The 21760-nt window shown below is 40.1% G+C and overlaps 1 pseudogene; it reads right to left on the bottom strand.

The window, feature by feature from the left end:
- The window catches only part of LOC115048429 (EGF-like repeat and discoidin I-like domain-containing protein 3), a 75770-nt pseudogene that overhangs the window by 42923 nt on the left and 11087 nt on the right, over positions 1-21760 (bottom strand).

The raw sequence follows: 21760 nt of genomic DNA, 5'->3' as shown, positions 1-21760 counted from the left end.
TTTTTTCTGTCATTATTGGTTATTAATGAATTTGCTTGAATGTTGCATAAGGCTGCAAAAACAAATGAACTGAAGATCTGCAAAACGCTTTCTGATGGAACTTTATGTTCGATGGATTAAAGGCTGAGATTATACAGCATTTAGCATCACAACAACAACTGCTTTGATTTCTGTGGGTATTATGTCTTGTTTAAATAAATCATTCTTGTTTTTAAACCATTTGATCTCAAATAATCCAGCAGAGAGTAATATAATGAAAGATACAGAGAAACAAACAAATAGATACTGAGGAGGCATTTGGAACTGGAAGTTGTATTCAGATGTGGTAACTTCCAAGGATGGGAAGTGACATTTTAATTACATCTATGATGAAGATAAATCAGGTTCTTGTTACTGTTGTCCTCTGTGGTCCTGCTTTTGTAATAAAACTCTCGTTACATTAGTTCTCTCAATAATGAGACACAGGACTCCTGAATACCAAATATGGTCTCTATTAATATGACTTTATAAAAGTAAAGTTCTTTACATCCCATCATATGCTGGTACATACTAAGAGCAACAAATTGTGCACTCAATGTAGCCCCCAGGGACTGGAGATGTAGTACATTCCGATTGATATTAATGGCGCACATTAAAGGGATAGAGTGCATTGTACTCTGGATAAAGTGCAATATAGTTTAGAGCTATAGAAATTGCTGTAGAAATCGCTGTTAATGCTACTCTTAAGTTAATGGTCTTCTGAAGTCAACATGAACAATACTGATTATTTTCGAATGCAGGCGCGGAAATGACACCTTATAGTCAGGTATGTAGGAAGGTTCATGATAAAGAGCCATCAGTCAAAAGCAACCATTTGGACTGAATTGAACTGCAAAGTTCTGAAAACAATCTAGAAACTCTGCCCCAGACAAAGGCTGGACATTTCTCTTGAGTCATGCTAGTAACGGTGGTTCAAATCGGGCTGCTTCATGAATTGAACTACCAAATGACATAATCATAAGAGCTGCTGACCAGGCATGATCACTGAATCGATGTGGGAATTGGAGTCTGTTGTACTGAAGAACGGAAGGAACTTGGTGAAGATTTAGAATTTGAAGTGGCTCTCTCTCTATCGCTGCCTCTCCCTCTCAGACACACATACACACACACACAAAGACGTACACAATGAAGGGAAATCATGTTACCAAGCATAAAAATTTCCCACCTGCTGAAGTTGTTCCTCACCATCTGCTGCTGTTGAGACACAGATCAGGAGAGAGAGGAGGAGGGGAAGAGAGAAAAAAAATTACATTAGCTTTATCACAACAACACAAATTCAGTGCTGCAGCTGCATGTAACACTGCTGATTACACTTTATTATTAGTTGCGTTGCGCACTACCATATGTGCAGTAATATTTGACATGTAATTCATCGGAGCGTTAAGATATAAGGCGACCTTAAAGGTGCAACATCCTGTTGACAGAATTATGCCACACTTCTGTCATGAAAAAAGGCTGGCACTGTGTCACCCCCCAACCCCCCCACCCCCCAATTAAACAGCGCTGCTATACTACGTCCTGGTCGGTGGCCTTTACTAATATGTGTTCATCATTCTGGACCAGTGTTGCATTAGCCCCCGTGGCACAGAGACTTGCATACTGCATCTTTGGCTGCCGAGCCCCGCAACAGCTCCCACAGCTGAGACTTGGCCTGTCTACTTTCATTATGAAACCCCTCTATCTCCATCATCACTCGCAAAATTGGTTTTCAAAAAATATGCCTGGAAGCTGGACAAAGTTTTTGAGGCACAAGACCAAGGGCAACAAATTCATGATACCAAACAAACTTGCTTTATTTTTATTTTTTAATTGTTTTGGGATGAATTACAGCACAAAGCAGTTCTCTTGGAATGGGCTTGTGGATGGATGGATGGATGGTTGGTTGGTTGAATTCATGGATGAATTAGTGGTTGGATAGATGAATGGATGAATGGACGGATGGATGGATGGATAGAAGAATGGACGGATGGATAGATGAAGCGTGAACATATCAGGATTTCTGCTTCCCATTAAATATGTGTAATTTCTCAACATCTTATGAGGCTGCCCACCACTGGGCATGCCTGCCTAATTAAGTATGACTCAATGTCATGTTCATTGCCTCCATCGCCGCCACTGAATACTAATTAAACATAAGCCTATAAAGAGGGCTGAAGCAACGTAGATCATGAGGCAGACAGTCAGACAGTTATGGATGTGGGACCTTTCATGCAGCTGTAAATGTCTGAGAAAACTAACCAAGACAGTTGCAACCCAGAGAAGCACAAGTAAAATTTTTCTCCTCTTCAAAAGCCGAACATCACTGCTCTGTCAGCTCTTGCATTCCCCCTGTGGTGTTTTTTTTTTTTTTTTGGTGTGAAAATAAAATGGCTCTACAAAGTGTTCTCAGAGGTTTCAAAAGCTTTTATATGGGTAATCTAATATAAGGCAAGGCTCTTCTTGCTGGGGGTAAGGGAGTGGGTTGGATTTGCTATTTGGTGTACCACTAAATTTCTGGCAACATGAGCCAAGATGGTGAGCTCGACAAATCAAAACACAAATCTTCTCTTTTTTTTCAGGAGTCCCAACCTGAAGGAGAAAATTACTCACTCTGACACCACTGGGATAAACAGATGTTAAAAAAGTGAAATTCAGCGTTTGACACTATTTTTACAATGACAGACAGCTCTAATTGAAGTCACAAGGAGCCAAAGCCAAAGCACTTTTACAACCTCTCATCTGTTTGGCAGCAGAAGCTCCCCTTTGTGTTTTCCCATGCACACTGCTAATGTAATCCCAAAACCAAGCGCATTCCATGCTTCACTTAGCGCAGTTTGCTTTCTGCCATTCCCTCTGCTCCTTCACCATCGGGGTCGAGCATGGAAGGCCCCAGACACATATAGTCTTATAGTGTACACACACAATTACACACTCACAAAGAAGAAAGAAAAACAATCAAATGCCTCTGGGTGCTGACAGCTATTCACACCCACACAAATTACACACGCTGAGAAGACAGAGATACATGAAAGGGAGTTTTGGGTTGTTTATCTATTTATTTATTTCTGTTTTGTTTTAATTTCAAAATGTTAAAATGGTGGCTTATAAGAGCGAATAAGGTCTGTTATTATTTGTACAGTACACGAAGCAGGTGAAAACATCATTAAAAAAGACTAAACCTGTCTTTATAGCTCACTTGCTGATGTTTCCAAGATGAGTCGAAACACCCCCTGCCAATTGGCACCATGTGGCTTATTTCCTGTGGAAATATCACTGATTATCTTTCATTGGCTGACAGGAAAAATGTGTTCTGTGCCACTGAAATAACAGTAACAACTCATGTACACACATGCGCCAGATAAATACCCAGGTAGATGCAAACTGGCCTAATGTGACAAGGTAAGCTGGCTAATGAGTGGGTGTTAAAGAGCGTCCTCATTAAAAAACATCAGCAGTCATTTGTTCAAGCACTGTTCGCTGGCCTCTCTAAGTAGCGAAAGCAGATAATGTGACACTGTTACAACAAAACCTCTTAAGGAGGAAGTCAGGATGGATGGTTGGGTTAACGAGGTGTGTGAATGCGACACGCGTATACTTTTCTTGGCCCATCTGGTAACGACAATCAACACTGGTTTCTGTTAACCGTGACGACAGCGCTTTCCTAACCATGACCAAATACTCAAATTCGCAAAAATGTATCCAGACTTAAACCTCAGAGCGGGCATGTATAGTTTCTGGAGCAGTCACAATGCCTAGATACCGCCAAGTGACCTACTTTGTTGCTGAGGTATGAATCTTTTTTGAAGTTGTGTTGCAGCCAAGGTTAAACTTAAAAGTGGGTATTACACAGGCGTTCGGTTTTTAAATTTAGCAACACCCAGTTGCTTATATATATAAATGACATTCTGTTTAGATGTTTAAAGTAGTTATTAACGGCCATGGTTAGTCGGTCACAGGATAGGGTCTTCTCCTGTGAATCAACAAGTGGCTCCACAGACTAGTTTTCTACTTACCCTGCTAAGCCACTGCTACAAAGATTCTGGTGGAAGCTACTGCCCTTGTTTTATCTCTGAGTGTTAAAAAAAAAAAAAAAAAAAACCTTTAAAATGTTCTTTTCATAAAATCCTGTGAATATATTAGATCTTAAAATTTCCCTCTCCAATAAAAACTACCATCAAAGCTAAACCAGCATATTTCTTTGGGCAGTGAGTCTATAAAGGGATTTGTAAGCTTTCAAGATTTACACTGTGTGTCGAAAAGAAGTATAACCAAACCCAAAAAAGTTATAGTGTGTGTCAAAACCATCCAAACATGAGAGCTGCTTTGACCAACTTAAGTTTATCTTCCATATTCATTAGTTTCAGAATATTCTGCAAGTAAATAAGCTACCAATTATTTTTATGTGTAATAATAACAATTATCATCATTATCATCTTCATAGCACAGGTTTTCTTGGGTTTCTCTGGATGTGTAAGACAATGTTCTCAATGTAGGAAGAAGATGTATCTCAACAACATGCGGCCATTTTGATAGATAGACACAAACATCATATAACAAATTGTTCAGTTTTGTACAACATATATCTGAGATGTAGCTACATCTTGAGACAGTACTGATAAATTTGTAAAATATGGGAGGGTTGTGGAGATGACTCATTTAAATGGTCCCTCCTCCACAGGAGAACGTCCTCTCCGTTGCATGATAAGCCGCCGTCCTGGGGCATATTGGTTTAATCTGACTGACAGCCAGGAGGGAGTAATAACCATCCATAATCTAAATGGGAAGCAGCCAACCTGCCCAGCACAGGCCTGATATGACCTCCAGGTGTTCAGTGAGATAGAGGAGCTGCTACACAGGACAAACAGGTTCAAGCCCCCATGCAAAGAGCTTTTCACATGCATATGCAAGAATAGATGCAACATGATAATGGGTTCATGCAATCCCTCCTTTCAGTCAACAGCAGTTTGAATTTAATCACTTTGTGACTAAGAAACAATTTAAAACCAACAAATCCACAGCAGAGATTAAAGCGAATGTCAATAAACATGGCGACAAAAAGCTGTTTAGTTTCATCAATTAAGCCATAATGATAAAGATTTTAGCAGCACAGACCACATTTTTACGAGGCCAAAGCAACGCGTTAAACATCAGACACTGCCCGCTGAGAGACATGAAGGAGGAAACGATCAGAATCAGGATCAGAAGTGATAACAAAAGCTCGTTGCTCCATCTCTTTAATAACCTTGCACCTTCAGCTGTGTGGTTGTGAGGGCGAATATGAGCTGCAACACATTTTCCCTGTGTATCAAACACAATCAGCGTGTTCCAATTGAAATCAACACCTGGCTCTCAGAGAAGATCGGGGTAGATAGAAAGGCACAAGTAAAACACATAAGAGACAAACAAGTTATTAATACCTGATGATGAAGGTCCAGCCACAATCTCTAGTTTTAACTGCAGCGACTGTTAGTTCCCCCTGCTGATGAGCAAACGTCTCAGATTTTACTGCCAGAACTTATTTTCTCAGCCAAGCTTCTGACATTTCTGACATGATTTCAATGCAGCTCAAACCTGACCCAGAAATTCTGTGAAATTCAAATTCTAATCCAAAAAAAAAAAAAAAAAAAAAAACCTAAAAAAACCAAAAACCTCTTCTTGGTGAAAACCTCATGACACATCACACACTGTCCCAAGCATCATCCAGGATTTGGTTGATGGCAGATGTGATATGTTTTTGTGAGGAGAAAAGTGAAATGTGACACTCTTGAAGTGAATGGGAATGTGAAATTAATTTGAATCATCTCTGACAATCCCTGTGGTCACAGTTTCACAAACTGACAGATATTTATAGACTCACGGAGGGTGGAAAGTAGAGAAAATAAGAGGAAAACTCTAATTTTGAAGAAAAACAGGTCGCCCCCCAAAAAAGAGCCTTCGGTGTGATACTGTAATGCTATTCCATTCGTTCATCAGTTGCAGCTTACATTAGAAACATTTTGTTCTCTATTTATGTAGGATGTTCTCAGTAAAGTGCTGTGTCTGGAATGGTTATGTTCAGTGTTTCTCTTGATGTGGAAAACTTACATTTTTTACAAGTGACAGCTGAGCCCTACTTAAATTTGTGACAGCTGTGAGGATCACGGTAAATGACATTTTTTAAAACAGTAAAGACGACACAAAGGCTACTTTTCTTCCAACTTCCCTTGTCCCTTGATTTTGTTACCTGCTTCAAATGGCAATTTCACTGAGGGATTTGGTAGAGAAAGTTTTCTGAAATGTGACTATGCGGTTAACATTGTGCTTAATTTGCCAACTTTCATAAGAGAGATGTATATGTTGAATTTAAAGATATAATAGTCCATTAGCGTTAATGTGATGAGGTAACTACATTCATATTGTTCTGAGTGGGACGAGATTATGTAAAATATTTAATGTACTTTTTCGTTCACTGTTGTTTCATCAGCATTAGCATTAACTTATGACCCTGTGAGGCTTTCACAATGAAGACAAAAGTGTTGCTTTGATGTATCATCATTTTATTTTATAGTGGTAACACAATTGCAGGAATTGTAATTATGAAAGCAGTCCATTAGACGTTTAAGGGTAAAGTGTCTGTTCGTGTCCTATTGTGTTGTGTTTGATGACACTGACCTGGTGATTGTTTTGTACACTGGGAGGCTGCAGAGGAACTTAGTATTAATGTTCAGTTATTTAGAGCAGAAGGCTTTTTGCCTATTTTCAGGAGGCGTGTGCAGCGTGTACAGCGTGACCTGCTGCCCACAACATTTTATAGGGAGAAATCATTCAGTAAACGTTTTCAGCAAATAAGATTGAAACTTATAATTGTTTGATTTAGTAATTGCGAGTCGTCTGTACTTCGTCAAGAGTAAATATGAAGTAAAATATTGAGTATGGTGTACAGTTTCTTTTTGGTTACTCAGACTTTGTTTACTGAAACTGTAAGTTGACTGTTAGTCTGACTAACTAGAATTGACAATGTATATTGCTGTCCTATAGATCAGGTAGATGATGTTGCAGAATCATCTTTTTTGGATAAAATGTGCAAACTAATGTAAAATATAGGTTATTTCGCTGATCATATGTCCAGTAAAAACAGCATTACAATTGAGCTGCGCCTGACATGACGGCTCATAAGGCTTACTTACCTTCCCGGCCAGTCGGCCCCGCGACAAAGTCAAAAAAACGTTCGGGCTATGGATTTTCTTCACATTTAAGCAGTGTAGCATCGAGAGTGACAGTTGGCTGTCACCGTTACTGCTGGCAGCCCAGCCACCGCTCTCTGGGGCTGACAAATCCTGTTGTGTCCTGTCAGTGTCTCTTCTTATGAATCTCAAGCAGTGAAACTTTTGTTGGAGTTTTCATGTTCTTGCCAGCATTTGGCGGCGAGGAAGAGATATGAGCCATTTATATCAGGATACAGTAGCTTGAAAAAGACAGAATCCAATAAATTGTCACAAAAAACCGTTAATCTGCCACAGAACTGCATTTAATTATTATGTGATTCGAGCCACAGTTGTGGAAGGGTTGGATGCATTTTCCAGCCATAAAATGAGCAGTGTTAATTATCACTATCAACTTGCCAAGCAGCTGCAGAATAAGAATGACATAGACTGTGATTAGTCTAGCTAAAATGCCGATTCTCACACAGTATTACCATTAAAAACAATTTGAACCCTCCTCTTTTCATATTGTAAGAGTACTCGAAAAGCAGATGAGGCTATTGAAATTGTGGAAGAAATATTTGTTTGATCGTTAATGACAGTTACAGAATTCAGTCCAGCTGGCAATGAATTTTTATTGTATCTTTTAATCCTATTCTGACAAGAAAATTAAAGAATAAAACAATGTCTGTTTGTTGCAAATGAGGATTTAGATGGCTGCTCTGTGCCACATATGGCATCTGTCTACATGTGCTACATTATCACTATAGATATCACCTTCTTTAACAAGCCTAAACCCCCCCCCCCACACACACACACACACTCCAACTCTCACACTCCAACCTCCAGCAGATGCTCATGCACAGCTATCTCCCACATAGCATCACCTTACAAGTATGCATTCCATCATTACTGTACTTATTAGCATTAAATAAATCATCTTGGTACGGAGGGGAGGCCAACTTGTGAAGTGATCACAAACAATACCAACAATAATTAGAGGGGCATTGTTGATGTTCTCCCAACTAAGGACAAGGATGTGCAGCAGCACATCCCTTTTTAATCAAGTGCAGTGGTGAACACTACGTCTTTGAAGTAAATAGCACATTCATCCTCATTTTATTCTTTTTTTTTTGTGAAGCAAGAGGCAGGGTAAAGTTCTGCATTAATAATTGTTACTTGACATGTGGGGGAAAAGCTATTTGGCCTCTTTTAAGTATGTGACAATGTATGAAGCAATTACTATTAAGAAAAATGCAGCGTTTCAGGGAAATTTCAAATAACATTGAAAGGGGAGAGTCACTTTTCTGTGATTTAAAAGCAAATTATAACATAGTCCCGATATCCAATATTGCTTCGTGGACTGGCTACTCATTCAGGTACAGCATTAAAATGCTTTCCCAAGCATAACAAAAAGAAAACCTACTAACAAGGAAGTGTTTTTGACATACTCAAGGTCTGATTCATTTTTCACCATTCACCATCGTGGACTATGCTGAGTATGTGACTGGGCACATTAGCACTGTGTCGACAACATTGTGCCCACCATGCTGCACAAGTCAAGAAGTTTCCCAACCAGAAGCCCTGGATAAACAGTCAGAAGCATCACATGCTGCGTGCCTGGAGTACAAAGCTGTGAAGTTACGGACTGAGGAAGGCCACAGCGGCCAAGGGGGCCTTATGGCTTCTAGTCTACTGCTGACCAGCCGTGCAGATGTGGCAAAGCCTCCAGCACCAAATCACGACAACAGGCACACCCACTCAAGGATCCGTAGTGTCTACAGACGCCTGCTGGATGAACCTCAACACCTTCTACACACACTTTGACGACCTCCGAGCCAAAGCAGCACAGATAGGATGGCACAGACACACCCTGGGCCACCCGACCCTCCTCCCCTTCACCAACCATACCATCAACCCAGGTACACTGGAGCCCTGAGGGAGGCTAGTCTGGGGTCATGGTGAGGGACAACAACTTCAGCCCTCAACATGTACGAGAACAAAGAAGATGATAGTGGCCATAAAGGAAGGAGAGTATGCATCATCAGAAACTGTTCATCCAGCAGCTTGGAAATGGAGAGGGTGAGCAGTTTAAGCAGAACCGGGCGTTCACATCAGTGAAGACCTCACCTGGACCCTGAACACCGCACAGCTGGTCAAAAAAGGGCCAACAGCGGCTGTATTTCCTGAGGAGGGTGAGGAAGTTTGGCATGTGGCCTAAGATCCTCAGCAACTTCTACAGCTGCATTGTTCAGAGCACGGACCAGGACTACGCTGCCTTCTCTGCAGAACATCTACCACCGCAGAGTCCACAGAGAGCTGCCTCCATCCTCAAGGACCCCACCCACCCCCAGCACGGACTGCTCACATGTCTGCCCTCAGGCCGGAGGTACTTCAGCAGACTGAAGAGCTTTCTTTCCCACAGCCATCAGACTCCTAAACAAAATTTACTAATTGCATCATCTACCTCATGTACCAGTCAGGAAACTATTACACTACTGAACATTTCGTACACTTCATTTGCTTGTTTCATTTTTTTTGTGTTTTGTATTTTTGTAGTATTATTGCTACTTGAGATTGTCCTGTTTTTTAAACCTTTTTTAATGCTATTTTATATTTCTATATGTGTGCATTGATTGTGGACAGCAAAATAGAATTTCATTGTACAGAGTACACGTTTCTTTACTGTACATATGGCAATAACACTTTGAATTTTGATCTTGAATCTATTAGTGTCAGTGTGCAAAGCCTCAAAGTGTCAGCAAATAGCATACAGTCTCAATCATGCTATGGTCAGTATGGATTGTCAACACCCTACTGTATAGCAGGCAACTTCAAGAACACAGAAGAAGGCAAAATTTAAAATTTACCCGGCAAGTGTCAATAAAAATGAAATCCCTGATGTTGCCAGGAGCAAGTCTAAGACTTGACCAGATGCCTCTAGCAACAGATTGAAAACTCAAGTCTGATAGTTAAACTATTTATAGATCAATTATTACTATTCATCCAGAAATAATTCCAGTTGCTGCTCTGTTTAATGAGCAACAACCAGATGTCTTGGCACGGAGGCTGACATGCATGGAAGTGCTGTGCAAGTTTTGTTCGAAAGGAGGTTTTCTTTCTGAACCCATGTTTCTTGTATCCTGTTGTTGCTTCTGTTCTTCGTGCATGAAACTACACTGATAAATTAATCCACTTGTGTATTATTAAGTTAACCCTCCTATTATCTTCAACTAACAACACATTTGATCTCTGGGCTCTAGAAAATTATTTAAACAAATTACTGACCAAGATTTTGCATCAGGCACTTTTTTTTATTTATTGAATACATAATAATCCCTTGATAATGAAACTTATTTGCAAATGTCCTCTAGTGCCACCATCAGGCCAAACTTTCAAAGTAGAAAGAATGTGTCTTGAAAAGTTTTGATCCAAATCTTTTCAAATTGACTGACCACATTAATAATCACGAAAGGATGAGCCCTGTTGGTTTCCGTGGCCCTGTGACCTTTCATTTACTTATTTCTATTCTTTTTGTTTACTTTTTGTTCTTCTTTAGCAACTAAAGAAGAACAAAACTTGTTACTACTTCTTTAGTGACACGTTTGTGGTTAGCCACCATAAAGTCCCAGTCCCCTCCTCCTCTTCACTTATCTGGGTTTGACGCTGACATTGGGTGACCTGAAGAGTTTTATTTATTTATTTTGTTTTTGTCATTGTTGTTGGTTTTCTTTGTGTTTGGGGGCGGGTGAAACATCTTCAGAGACAAACTTTCAGAGAACAAACACATTTTGGATCACACATCAGGGATTTTTGTGACGTTAGAACATGAAAACATTGATCAGAACATGAAACAGTTTACCTTTAGAATGTGTATATTCGTGTGTGAAAGAAATCAAACTAGAATGTGAACAGTCACGGTCAAGCTTTTAGTCTGGACTTTTACTCTGGACTAATCCACACAGGATGTGAAGACTGAATGATCCTTGAAGACACTCTCACTCACTCACTCACTCATTTTCTACTGCTTATCTGTAAGGGTCACGGGGCTGCTGGAGCCAGTCCCAGCCAACATTCTGGGTGAGGGCGGGGTACACCCTGGACAGGGCCAACACACGGAGGCAGACAGAGGAAACCCACGCAGACATGGGGAGAACATGAAAATCCACACAGAAAGGGCCCAGGCCGGGAACCGAACCAGAACAGTAAAGAAACGGTCTTGCAGTTATGCCGTCACGCTTCCTTGCAGACATATTTCTTGCATTGATCCCAAGTCATACTCTTCTTTGAGCCATTTTGGGTGGGACACCCTGGCACCTGCTGCGTTACCTGCCTGTGGTCTAGACCATTCCAGATGTTGGGGTTCCTCACCCAGGGTGTAACGTGTGAAAAAATGACAACATGTAATGTTATGTGTTGTGTTATGTGATCCTTAAGCCATGTGACGCACAACCCTCATGCCCTGACTGATTTCAGGTGCTTATATCAGGGGAGTTTCCTGCGTAAGCCTGCACATTTCAGACATAGCTGGAATGTGCATCTCATGCTGCCTAAATTTTTAAAGCTGTATTTGCAGGATTCCTCAGTATATATTGTCAGAATGGACACTGCCCAACGAAATACAACCAAGCTTTCAGCGAAAGTATTAAAAGTTCTCATGGGAATTATGCTTTCCCTGACCCTTGCCACATAACAACTCAAAAGCATCAAGTTTGCACCTGCAGGTTTATGGATGTGAGGTCAAACACACAGACAGACATGTTTTACATGCTTGGGGTCAATTTGACCCCAGAGGAACACAATTTAGGAAAAGTCAGGAAATATGAAGCCAAAAAAAAAAAAAAAAAAAAAAGTCAACTATGAACAACGCAGTCAAATTGACCCCAAGGCCGATAGGAGGGTTAAACATAGGACCTTAGCCATTGGCAGGGAAATTTTGTGGGTCAGATGGTCAGTGGTATGGTTTCAATATATTCAATTCAACATAACTTGCAATATAAATACGGTATCAGATGAAAATTCCAGTCTGCAGTCTTTGCCCTTATGTGGGTTGGAAAATAGCAGATAAAGTTGAAAGAATAAACTGTGGATAGAAAGAGAGAAGGTAGGAGGTTTAGGAAGAATCTATATTTATTTGATCTTTGCATTCAAATGAATAATGCAAGTAGGATTATAACTGCAGCAGTGACAATAAGAAAAATGTTGATGAAGAATATAAAGACTGAGGAAGGAAAGGAGGACAAAACAGCAGACTAGAGCAATGCAAGAGCACGTTTATAACAGGCAGATACTGTAAAGGAGCAGATCAGAGCAAAATGAAAATGCTGTCATCATTACCTTCTTCGTGATGTCTACTGTACGTGTAAGGCCATTCCTGCCTAAGTGCGTATGACCAGTGAATAAAACCAAATAAGCTTCTGAGTACCAGAGCATGCTGACCCCATTATGAAACACAAGTTGTTTCAATGTTGTTTCAATCTTATGGTAATTTTGTGCCCTTTTTGGATGGCAAACCACAATTTACTTTAATTATCTGAGAGGGAAATCTAAAGGTGAACCTTTCTTGCCTTTCCTATGGAAAACAAAGCAAATGGAAAAAAAGAAAGACATTCATGCTGGAAATTTTTTTTTTTTTTTTCCCATTCTTGGATAACCTGTAAGCAAGCACCTACTGGAGCTGCCATCTGTTCTAAAGGATTCATTCTCACTTCGCTACTCGACACTTCACAATATCATGGACAAAAGTAGTTAAAAAGATTGAACAAAACTAAGTTTACATTCTATTCATCATTCTTTCATTAGTAATTACTGTACAGTGACAGTGCGGGTCACAGCTTTTTATTCTCTGAAGTGCACTTCAGTGATATTAGTTGAGAGAAAGCCTTTGGATGTTAAGATGCTTTGTACCCCGATGTTTGCCAAAGAAAGCGGTCTTTAAATTCATTGTATTCTACTCTATATTATGCAGCCCTGCTTTGTAGTCTATAGAAAGGGCCTCTGAAAACAAAGGAATTGTTCATGCAGTAATTTAGCTCGAACATATGATGACTAAAAAAAAATAAATCATGAGCAACGACATAACCATAATTCAGAACAGCTGCTATTCATGGAAAGGCTAGAAAAGGTACTCTAGAAACTGGGTTTAAAAGACCATGATGACAATTTTGAAAAAAATAAAAAACTAAAGCAAATGAAACAAAAATCGCACTAATATTATACAAATGCAATTTTTGAAATTAAAAAAATTATCAGAATTGGACAATGCCTTCAGTCCAAACCAAGTGATTGCTGCTTCCACTGTGTGGCTCATTGTTCCCCAAATGACAAAGCCTCCGAACTTGAAAGCGTAAACTGCACCTTTGTTTCCTTGCCAAGTGTGAATCTGAAGTGTAATTTGTTCACATCAAAGAAAAGAAAACCCTGACTCATTCCAGGGTACTCCACATTGTTAGCGTGGAAAGAGAGGAGGGGTGAAACTCTCACTCCTCCTAATTGGATATAATAGCTGGAGGGAATAAGCTTGCTCTGTCCCCAGGGAGGGGAAAGTGAGGAGAGAGAAAAGATGTTTAGAGGGGCTGAAAATGCTAAACATCCACAGAAGAGAAGAAAGGCAGACGGTGTGGTTGTAGTGAGTCAGACACGTGCAAAGTCTGCTGTTTAAAGGCAGCTCTTCTGTAAAAAAGAAAAAGATGACCACAGAGGGGGAGTGCAGAGATTTGTAAAGGACATCAAACAGATGAAATGAGTATTGATAACAGAGAGCATTCCAGCAGCTGCATTGGGAAAGCTTTTGGGAGGGCCTGGTCCAGAAAGAAAACATCTAGGTCTCCAGTGCAGGAACATTTGAGGATGAAAGAAACCTTACGTTCTCCTATGAAGTTGCTGAGGGCTGTCCTTTAAACTCCTCCTCCCTCTGAGTTGAAATAGATCTCTACTGCTACTGGATCTAAGGTCATAATGTCCCAGTATTCGTGTTTAGAGATACATAACCAGTGATTTTCTAATGTCAAACTAATCAAAATCTATTTACAAAGGAATTTGCTGACTGAAGTGATTTATTTGCAGTAGAATTCATTGCAATCAGTTGCTTTGCTTTAAGAATCAAACTGTGTTGAGACAGATTGATTTTGGTCAACTCTGACATGCAAATCTAAACCACTAATTGGTATCAAACTGTTTTGGCAGAGACGGGGGATCGGTCCACAATGAAAGGAACTAAAATATAAGTTTTAGAAAATCCCATCTAATCTTGCTATGTTTGGGGAATAAATAGCTCCAAATAGGATTTGCAGCCTCGGTGGTACTCAGTCATGAAAAAAGCCCTGGCTCGTGTCTGTAAGCTAAGCTAACTTAATGTTATTCATCTGTTCTTCGGCATGAAATAAACTTTTGTTTCCACTCCATTACTGGTCCTCACCACCATACCATATGGTGTGAGGTCTGCACAAGTTTAACCGAAACCTCCGGCTGTCATTGCCGAGACAACCAGGGCATACTAATCAGTATGCTCTGGTTGCAATATGGTTACTGTGAGGTTGCAGGCTTCACTCAAAGTAATCTTCACCTGAAAGACTTAGCACACACAGTCCTCTCTTCAGAGCCTTTGTCATAAAAACAACTTCTGCCACAAAGCCCAACCATGGTATTCAAAGGATCTGAGATCTTTTCTCCTAGCCGGAGGTATTCTGGTCTCTTAGCTCTGGCCAAACCACCATCTCTTTCAGAGAAGCTTTTAATCGTTTAAGGCTCCTCCACTGCTCTCCAGACTTCACACTGACAATAAACTAAATTTACTTTTCAGACCGGCTGTGCTGGGATATATTCCCACGTAAGTCCTAAAGCCCAGATAAAGCCACCAAGGCAGTAGTGCATAGGGTGGTGAAGATCTTTGTAAAAAGAAAAAGAACTGAGTGGCTTGAAGGAAAGGGTTAAATAAAAACAAAACAAAAATAGAAAAGAATTAAAAAAAACATCCAACTGCCTTCTCTCTTTTCTTTGGTCTAAAGGTCTTCATCCTCGTTAGGAATAAGCTGTTCCCCAATTCTGCCCACTATTGCTGTCATTACTGTGCATCCTGCCTCAGCCAACTCTAAGTCCTGCAGAGGTGCATGGAGAGCTTTTGTGTGAGGATAAGATCAATATGTCTCCTCATCAGGGGCCAGGGGCAGCAATAATGCACTCTGAAGGGCCAGCAGGTTTCAGAGGATTTTGCTGCAACATGGGCCCAAGAACTCCAGCTTTCCTGAGGTGAAGCCCTTATTCCTGTACAGTATGAACCTCGAAGTGTCCATGGAATAAAAACATGAGATGGTCTCAAAACTATGGTGCCATTTTAGATTACCATATTAAAAGATATTAAATGCATATATCAAAGCTTATGTTAATCCACAAAAGGTGATTAAAAAGATTATTACTTCACACCGTCACTGTAAATCATGACAAAACAGTTGCAACCCCTAATATAAGTGTTACAGGGTTAATTATTCACTGCCTGCATCATGCCACCTCCATGAATAACTAATACATCTGGTAGTTAAAAATTGCATTGGCTGCCTTTGGCATCCACAGTCTCCACAGTGGAAAGACAATTTGGTCCAGCAATGCATTTCAAACACAATACAAGGCGCCTGAGCATGTTTCTTACCCAGTCGACTGCAGGCTCAGTAAAATTTACTATCACCAGCGTGACCACAACACCAGGTTGAGGCAAAGCTGGCTCACCTATGACCATCCTCAGTAAAGCCATTTACTTTATGTGACAGCCTCAGTGGGTAACTGATAAAAACGGCCCAGTGGCAAGTTAACTACTGAGGCAGTATTTCATTTACGTTTACAATCCCTTTAGGCCTATAGCATAGAGGATGTAGTAATGATTCTTACACAGTTTAGATTGTTGCATGCGTATGTGACAACAGCTTTTGTGGTACAGCTACCGAGTCGACAAATATCCACAAGAGCCCAATGATGAAAAAAAAAAAGATATAATAATAGTAAGTAAGTAAGTATATTTAAAAAAGTGCATAGAAACGAGAAATGTTAAGAAGAAGCATACTGTTAAATTCTTGTTCGTGCACTTATTTACTTAATTTTAAAGTCAACAATCAGCACATGATCAGCTCAAAAAGAAATCAATAAAAGTAAGTAAGCAGTATAAATCTCTCTGTTGTAAATCACAGTCTGGAAAAGAACCATAGTATCGAGGCCATTTGATGGATTGTGATGATTAATGTAATTCATAAACATCCCATTCCAGGTTCTTGTTCATTAAGAGCCAGCAAAGCTCATTTGCTTTAATAAACATTTTATCGAATTCACAAAATTATTTGCAATATTCTCATTATATGGGGAGAGTAATGCCATTGTGTTATTGATGTGACATTCATTTATAAACGACTGTATTCACCACACCATTGTTCGCATGTTTACAGAAGAGTCATTGCTATTTATTCATTAATTCATCGCAGCGGGTGCTGAAGCCAATCCCAGCTCACTGTGGGTGAGGGCGGGGCCACCCTGGACAGGTTTACATCTTTCATAAATATTTTCATTAAAGGCTAACATTAAAATGAAAATGAAACAATGTTAGTATATATACATATATATATATATATATATATATATATATAAAATAAAGCCAGTTAGGTTTGTGGGAAAAAAAACTTTCAACACAGTTTAGGCCAGCAGGAAATCGCAATTAACAAATTCCAAAATTCTTTCTGGTTGAATGGAAGCAACAAGTGACACCTCCTTCCTCCTAACATCCACTGGGCAGCTGATGTTGCAGCTCGTGGCTCCGCATGCTTGGTGACATGCCTCTCTGTTTTCTCTGGGCTCTCCCCACCACATCCCTCTGCATGCGCTCATTACAGATGCCCTAGTTTGCTCATGAGCCAGGAGAGCCTTGCTAGCCTCATTACAAACTTGGACACCTCCCATCTTTTGTACCCCCCCTGCTCCCCAGACAAGATCTCCCACATTCATGCTTGTGTTCCAGAAGAAGCATAGATTCATTAAACATGTTTCAAGAAATGGAGCTCACATCTAATCCAAATCTTCACAGAAAGCGCTGAGGAAGAGGGTGTCTGTGATGCAAAGTGCCACCGCAGATTAATGGGCAAAGAAAGAAAACCAAAAATGGGCAAAGGGAAAATACATTATAGTCACAAACTGTGTCACTGTTTTTTGGATTGATGCATATTCAGCAGCACATGAAGGCGTTTCTGTGACCCTGTTTGTTAAATGTTTACCTCATTAGCTCTCTTGTTGTCAGGATGTTTTCCATGTGGCATTTTGGATGAAAGGTAAATTATGCCACAACAGATGCACTCACAAACTGAGCATCTCTCTGATTCCACTTTCACAAAGGATACACCACTATGGCAAATTCAAATGTTTAGTCTTTTGGCTATTTTTTTTTTTTTTTTTTGTGAGTGTGTGGAAGAGACTGGGAGAAACACAGATAACTGAAAAGAAGAAAATCACAAGTTTGATAAAAACGGGGAAGGCATTGGATTGACAGAGAATAATTCCCATGTTTTTCTTGTTTTTCTTTCTTGTCAAATGATACGGAGGAACAAAGCAAGATCAATGCCAATTCAATTCTAATGCTATGTTCAGTATATGAAATAGCTGTGGCTAACAGCCAGTTAGCAGAACATAAACAAGGGAAAATGAGCTGGTCTGGCAAAGTCCCAATGTACCTAAATTTGCCTGCCAGCATCTTTGAGCATTAGACATTATATTGTTATCTCTTGTCCATTTTAATGTATTACAATATTCGAAAAACTTTTTAATAGCAAAATGTAGAAGTAATGTTCCTAGTTGGCCCCTCATGAGCTTCTCCTTTGACACCGGTTGAATTATTAGTCGAAATGTTTTGGATCCTACTGATCCTTATCCTGGTAATGCTCCAGGAGGTTGAGACGCTAAAAGAGGTTAATGAACTGCATGAAGGTTCAGTCTTAATAATCTTGTGTATAAGGAAGCATATTGGTGATTTGCTACTGTGGTGTGCATGTCCGGCATCTCAGCAGAAAATCAACCGCATTAAACTTTGTTTTTAACTGCTTGAGCAAATAAGCTCAAAACCAAGGCACTAATCTTTTGTCTCCTGCAACATCTTTTTTTTCTTATCTCATGCACCAATATAGTGAATAAAACCTCTTCTACCAAAATGTCACACAATTCATTTTGTTTTCTGAATACCATCTTGCACATAATGGATGTTACCTCAGTCTAAAGTATGTGCATTTACCTAGTCACAATATTTTTCTGTTTAAATATTCTCTAAAAGATAGCTAAAAGTGTAGGTGTTAACAAAGGCTGTGCAGTTAGGTAAATCACGTCAGCGAGGCTCCCTCTTTGAACCAATCAGATGCATGACTTTCTCAGGTTTCTCCAGGTTTAACACGCTAGCAGGAAACGGTTTGCTTCTACACGCCAACACTGCACTGCTGCTCCTGTTTCTAAAATTCAGGTTGTACTTACAGTTGAAGTGGTGAAAAATGCATGTTATAAAGAACATAAAGAAGCAGCACCAAAACATCCTCTGATCCTTTCTACACTCATTTCCACTCTGCCCCATGCCTGCTAGCTTAAGCCGTGCATTGTGTGTACTGAGAAGGGGAGGCCTTGACAAAATGATTTATTTCATCCTGCTTACCCTTTGGTCAGTGAATTTCATGTAACAGGCGCTATTTACTGAGAGAGCTCCGTTCCTGAGCAACACAGCCTCAGTGGACAGTGGCTTAAGCAGCGATAATGTGCAGTCACGGGTGATTACAGAACATCAACTTATTATACAGCTGCTACTTCAGTGTATATTTTGTGATTGTTTAAACTCTGAGTTCCTTTCAGTTGTAGAAGCAAAAGCAAAAAGACCAGGGGGACACAAATAAACTACTGCGCACTTCATTTCTGTCGGAAATGGAAAGGGCCGCCATTTCACTGACAGCATCAAAGTAAGCACTTTCCCTGAAAATGAAACGCAGGAGTCCAACACTCAGTGAGTAGAAAGCCTTTCCAATAGCTTTTGTCACAACATTAAAACAAATATTCGCCCAACCCAGCATTGTGTTATGATTATCACTTCCAGTGTTTGTGTGTGTTTCTCTGGCAAACAAAGTGTGAGACATCCCACAAGATCGCTCACAAGATTCCTCTTCAGTGTACTGAATCTGGTTAAAAATACAATTTGTTCAATTTAAACTTCTGAACTGTTTTAGCTGCTAATTTAACTTGTCACAATCTTCTCGGTGGCGTAGTGGTTAGCGCTGTTTCCCCACAACAATAAGGTGGAGGGTTCAGTTCCCTGGTTGAACCCTGAATATGAGCAGTTGTTTGTCTCTCTGTAACCCCTGCGACCCGGAAACAGATAAGCGGTAGAATATGAATGAATGAACACTCTTCATGGCTTTACAGATTTATGAGTTCTGCATTCACTGTGCACTTCAGCACGATTCTTTAGCCTGTATCTACAGCCTAGCACACCTACACCGAGAACAACTAAGACAGGTTAGGAAAAGATTACATGGTAAATATTTCAAGTCCCACAAAGAAGAGGTGAATAATAGAAGGAGCAAACTGTGAGGCTGGTGCACAAGCAAAATAGAAGGAAGACAAGTTGAGCATGGGTGAATAACAATCGATGGGAAGCAAGACAAAATGTGATTTCTTTAAAATAAATGGCTACTAAGGCTTGTATCGTTGTGCAGGTCATGGGCCTTTTCCAGTTTTGTGTAAAAGCCAATAACACGGAGACAGTTAGGGACAAACCCATGAGGCGGTGAGAATGCATCACCGTCATTAAGTGCACCCTGTGTTCAGGGTACAAGGTGGACAGTGCCAAAAGCATGCTGGGGCTGGTGGATATGTGCAGGAAATTACTATATGTGTGGATCCCCTACTTTAGTTAAATGCTAGCAATCAGTGGGAAAAAGTGATGACTTTAATGGGACAATTATCCCTGTAATTACACATACAGAACACAGCAAGGCTCAAACTGTCTGCTCTTCAATGTGGCGGCTGCTGTCAATAAAGAGGACAATTTATAGAAATACACAATACAACATCACTGTGAAATTGCTGATATATCTGTTAATATAGTAACTTAATAGGATATTACTCGCTTGGGAGTTCCATGCTCATTATAGGAAACCCTCCACTCTATTGTGTTAACTGCCACAATAAACAGATGCTTACATAAACAATGCCTGTCACCACAGCATCAATTAGTTTGTCCTTGGTTTTAGGAATTAACCAAGGAATAGAAGCCACACAAGTTGAATACTGCCCAATGTTGAACCACCCCACTGTCTGTGGGCATTAAGTTAAATCCAACTTCTTCCTGTCACCGTCAGGGAGACCAGCAAATATCTGTCATTCCCTGACTGTCGGCGAAGCTTCACCTCAAATATCACAACCTTTTTCTTTAGGACTTCAGTTGGCCTGTACTATTGCACTTACAGAGAAAAATCATCATGGCCATCAGTATCACACCTGTAGCGAACAACAACCAAAACCTTACAGCAACCCTTGCCCTTTCATGGTGACAATGAGCCTTTCTCAATTTCCTAATGGGTTACAGTTTGAAGTTTGAAGGTGCGTGGTTGCTGTTCAGTGAACTTCACTTGAAAGGGGATTTTCGCTCAGGCTTCTTTCTTCTGCTCCCTCTCCGTCCTCCCTTCTGATACTACCAACCTCAAGGGTAATCTAAAACATCTGGGCAGGTGATATTCCACTTTAAAAGATTGCTCTTCACTTCTCAATGGAGGGCATATATTTTCTGCCATTACCTCGAATAACCCTCTTGAAAAGAACTTGCCACTGCCACTAGTCCGTGGCAGTTGGTTCACATTTGAATGGAGGAACAGGGTTTCAAGAGAAATTGGGCATTTTCAGATTAATAAAATCAAAGAAGCTATCGAGAAACTTTTATTAATATTTTCTCAGCTGATGTGATCCTTGTTCTCAATCAGTCACCTACCAAACACCCTCATGCTGGCATTCAGCACAATTTAGCTTAAAAGCAGGCAGGCAGACATGATTAATAGAAGGATGTAGTTTTTTTTTTTTTTTTTTTTTTTTTTTTTAACAAATAAAGTATAACTGCACATCCACAATGTGAAGAATTGCTGCTTAGACTTATTGTAATGACATTTCTAGGTTACTTCTCTGAGCGTCAAGAACACAAACCCGTAGATCTGTGCACGCACACAAACAGAGTAAAATGTGCGACGCAGGTACTGACAAAATCAAATTTATGTTAAAATGTCGTAAAATAGAGAGCTGAAGAAGCTGGGAGTGAGATGAAGTGCACAAACAAATCCTCAGATCAGGGTTGGGTTTAACTCTGCACATTTTATCAGACCGAGAGCAGAGTGGGGAATGACAGAGATAATCAGAGCGACAAATGGATGGAGAAAGAATAGCAAAAGTCAGACAGCATCTGATGCAATAACGTTTTTGGATTTTAATTTAGGTGGACATGTATCTCAGCGTTATTTACCATATAAAAATAGAATTCAAAAAATTTGCATTAACTTCATAACCCCAGTGAGTAG

Source organism: Echeneis naucrates, chromosome 9 (assembly GCF_900963305.1).
Source record: "Echeneis naucrates chromosome 9, fEcheNa1.1, whole genome shotgun sequence".
In the NCBI taxonomy this organism is placed as follows: domain Eukaryota; kingdom Metazoa; phylum Chordata; class Actinopteri; order Carangiformes; family Echeneidae; genus Echeneis; species Echeneis naucrates.
The sequence above is the reverse complement of the archived record's forward strand: the minus strand, read 5'-3'. Positions and strand labels throughout refer to the sequence as shown.